The following is a 4,511-nucleotide window of genomic DNA, read 5'->3' as shown; positions in this document are numbered from 1 at the left end:
CTCTCTACATCACATCCTGTTTACACCCTACTTGGGCAAGTATATATATAAGGACAGGATTGTGATTAGAGTTTTAGTTTAGTTTAGTTTAGTTTAGTTTAGTTTGGCTTAGATTGTGCTGCGTTCCATATGAATAAAGAGATACTGCGTACAGCTCAGCCATGAGTCTCTGGTCATCTGTCTCCCGCCCACGAAGCTAGCCCGGCACAACAGCTCCTCTTGTGTGGGCTTTAGGTAATTTGAATTATGGGCACACTGGTGAGGACCCAGCCAGGTCTTTGGTGTCAAGATACTAAAAGGGAACCTATGAGTTGGAAGCTTATACCAATAGGTTAGGTTGGTAAGCGAAGCCCAGAAGAGCAAACTTTTGACCCAAGCTAGGACAGATCTTTTTGAGTTAGGGGAGAGATGCCATTGGTCAGTTCATCCTTCCCTGCTCTCCCCACCACCTGTCACAAAGGGTGTGCTGTCAAGGGCCATGACAGTAAAACAACTGCAGCTGCCCAGTTCAGCCTGTGCCATGCTGACCCCCCCCCCGCCAACGTCAGCATGGCATTATGAGTCTCCTAACGTCCAGCCTGTCCCCCAATCTCCTTCCAGACCATGCCCAGAGGAAGAGGTGTAGTGTCAAAGAAACCACAGGAACCTACTGTATAAGAAAGAAGAGATTTATTGCCTTTCAAAGACAGCCTGAGTTGGGCAACCTGGTGATAAGCTTTGAAGAAGTGGGATGTGGTTTTATTTAGTAATGAGAGTGATGTCATAGTTTATAGATAGTTAGGGGCTGGGTGATGCTGCATATGTCGCAATGAATGAGGACCAAGGTTCGCGACCCCACCCCCACCCCCCAGGTCCCCACCTGCAGGGGAGAAGTTTGACGAATGGTGAGGCAGTGCTACAGGTGTCTCTCTCTCTACTTCCCCATTTCCTTCGCAACTGCTGTCTCTATCCTAAATAAAATGTAAGAAAAAAATACTATATATGTTTAGGACCTTTCTAGAAAAAGACATGCATATTAGACTATAAAGTGGAGGGATGGGCCTGCTCAGTAGAAACATGCAGGGACTGTAGAGTGTGTGCACAGCAAAAGCAGCGGCAGGGAAACCTCCCCAGAGCTGTCTTCCAGAGGTCTAGGAGGGCTTCTCACTGCCCAGCCTTGCTAACTGGCTCTGCCCGACCCAGGGCCCGTGGTCTTTTATCAGATTGGTTGTCTTGGTTCAATCAAAGCCAAGAGGAATGTAACAACTCCTAAAGGGGGGCGATCACACTTTAATCCATACGCCTCAGGCCAGCTTTTGCTTTTCTCAACCCCAGAGAATCCATTTCTGTTATATTCAGGAAAAACAAGGAGGTGAAGCTGCAAAAAAAAATTTAAAAAATGGTTTGAGAGTGGTAGGAACACTCAGCATGAAATCTATGGGGTGTGTGTGTGTATAACTGGGACCTTGCACATGGCATAATTTAACTGGGCACTATTTTTCCCCACTCAGACAGATGAGCGCAGGAGTGGGCAGGGAGACGCCGTAACACTAGTTTCTTCTCTTTCCAATATCTATTTAATTATCATTACTTTAAATGTTATTTATTTATTTATTATTGGATAGAGACAGAAATTGAGAAGGGAGGGGAAGCTAGATAGACAGACACCTGTAGCACTGCTTTACCACTTGTGAAGCTACCCCCGCCCCAGGTGGGGACCAGGGACTTGAACCTGTATCTTTGCACACTGTACTGAGTGCTTTTAACCAGAAGTGCCACCACCTGGCCCACTATTTTATTATATGTATTTATTTGATAGAGAAGGCGGAAATTAAGAGGAAGGGGGAGATAGAGAGGGAGAGAAACAGGCAAATACAGCCTTGCATCATCACTTGTGAAGCTTTCCCCCTGCAGGTGGGGATCAGGGGCTCGAACCCAGGTCCTTGTGTGTGGTAACATATATGCTCAACCAGGTGTACCACCACCCAGCCCCTTATTAATCTTTTTTACTTTTTTAATTAAGAGAGAAAAAAAAAAAACACCAGACATCACTCTGGTACCTTTGCTGCCGGGGATCAAACTTAGGACCTCATGCTTAAGAGTCCAATGCTTTATCCACTGCGCCACCTCCTGGACCACATAAATAAATGTTTTTAAAAAGAAATAAAGAAAATGGTTGGTAGAGAACTCTGGAGACAGGATGGGGAAGATAGCATAATGATTACACAGACTCTAGTTCCTGAGGCCCCGAGGTCCCAGGTTCAATCTCATACACCACTGTAAGCCAGAGATGAACAGTGATCTTGTAAACTTTTTTTTAATATTAAATTATATTCCTATTAGCCTGTTAAATTATATTTCCTCCTCTCACTCTCTTATAAATAAGTAAATAAACATTTGTTTTATTTTATTTGGCAGGACAGAGAGGAAGAGATAGACAAAGAGAGACACTAACAGCACTGCTTCACCACTCTTGAAACTTCCTCTGTAAGTGAGGTATGGGGGCTTGAATGCTGGTCCTTGTGTACAGGAAAGCATGCACTCAACAAGCTCACCTCTGCCCAGCCCCTCTACCATTCTTTTTCAAATTAGCCTCTACTGGACACAGGGTCCTTTACGCAGCAGGCGTTGACAGATGGCTAGTGGGAGCCTCCAGAGTGGTCCTCCTTTTTGAAGGTTGAAGATTTATTTATTTACATTTTTATTATCTTTATTTATTTGATAGAGACAGCCAGAAATCGAGGAGGGGGGAGATAGAGAGGGAGAGAGACAGATACCTGCAACACTGCTTCACCATTGGTGAAGCTTTCCCCCTGCAGATGTGGACTGGGGGCTCGAACTTGGGTTCACTCAACCAGGTCCACCACCACCTGGCCCCAAGAGTGACGTATTTAAATCATGGTGGGATGGAGTGGGGGGGGGAGGAGAATAGCATAATGACTATGCAAAGGATTTTTATGCTTGAGGCTTCAAGATTCTAGGTTCAACCCCTAGCACCATAGTAAGTCAGAGCAGAACAGTGTTCTGATTAAAAAATAATAATAATGGTCTATTGCACCAAAGTAAAAGACTCTGGGCTGGTAGTTGAGGGTTCAGGTCCTGGAACATGATGGCAGAGGAGGACCTAGTGGGGTTGAAATGTTATGTGGGAAACAGAGAAATGTTAGACGTGTACAAACTATTGTATTTACTGTCAACTGTAAACCATTAATCCCCCAATAAAAAAAATTTAAAAAGAAAAAAATCTTGTTGGATGACAGAAATTTTTATTTTATTTTTTAAAAATATTTCTTTATTCCCCTTTGTTGCCCTTGTTGTTTTATGTAGTAGTTATTTTGTTGTTGTCATTGTTGGATACGACAGAGAGAAATGGAGAGAGGAGGGGAAGACAGAGGGGGAGAGAAAGATAGACACCTGCAGACCTGCTTCACCGCCTGTGAAGTGACTCCCCTGCAGGTGGGGAGCCAGGGGCTCAAACCGGGATCCTTACTCGAGTCCTGCGCTACCGCCCGACTCTGTGGATGAGAGAAATTTATATGAGGGAAACCAAAAGACCACACAGCACATGTGGCACCAGGGATTGAACTGGGAACCCCAGGCGTGCAGAACCTATGCTCTGCTCAGCTATTTCCCCAACACTTTTTTTTTTTCCCTCCAGGGTTATTGCTGGGCTCGGTGCCTGCACCATGAATCCACCGCTTCTGGAGGCCACTTTTTTCCCCTTTTGTTGCCCTTGTTGTTGTAGCCTCGTTGTGGTTATTATTATTACCACTGTTGATGTTGTTCATTGTTGGATAGGACAGAGAGAAATGGAGAGAGGAGGGGAAGACAGAGCGGGGGAGAGAAAGATAGACACCTGCAGACCTGCTTCACCGCCTGTGAAGCGACTCCCCTGCAGGTGGGGAGCCGGGGGCTCGAACCAGGATCCTTATGCCGGTCCTTGCGCTTTGCGCCATGTGCACTTAACCCACTGCGCCACTGCCCAACCACCTCCCCAACACTTTTTAAATTTGGTATTATCTTTATTTATTTTTTTTTGGATAGAGAGAGAAACTAAGAGGGAAGGGGGGAGTGATAGAGAGGGAAAGAGACAGAGACACCCACAGCAGTGTTTCACCACTAGCAGCGCTTTTTTTTTCTTTTTGGTCTCTAGGGTTATCACTGGGGCTCAGTGCCTGCACTATGAATCCACTGCTCCTGGAGGCCATCTTTCTTCATTGTTGTTGGACAGGACAGAGAGAAATGGAGAGAGGAGGGGAGATGGGGAGAGAAAGACACCTGCAGCTCTGCTTCCCTGCATGTGAAGCGACTCCCCTGCAGGTGGGGAGCTCGAACCGGGATCCTTGGGCTGGTCCCTGCGCTTCACACTCTGTGTGCCCAGCCTGGTGTGCTACTGGCCCCTCTTCCTCTTTTCCTTTTTTTTTTTTTTTTTTTGTGCTTCCAGGGTTATTGCGGGGGCTGGGTGCCTGCACCACGAGTCCACTGCTCCTGGAGGCTATCTTTTTATCCTTTTGTTGCTTTATCATTATTGT

The sequence above is a fragment of the Erinaceus europaeus genome, chromosome 13, assembly GCF_950295315.1.
Source record: "Erinaceus europaeus chromosome 13, mEriEur2.1, whole genome shotgun sequence".
In the NCBI taxonomy this organism is placed as follows: Eukaryota; Metazoa; Chordata; class Mammalia; order Eulipotyphla; family Erinaceidae; genus Erinaceus; species Erinaceus europaeus.
This window is presented reverse-complemented; position numbering follows the sequence as displayed.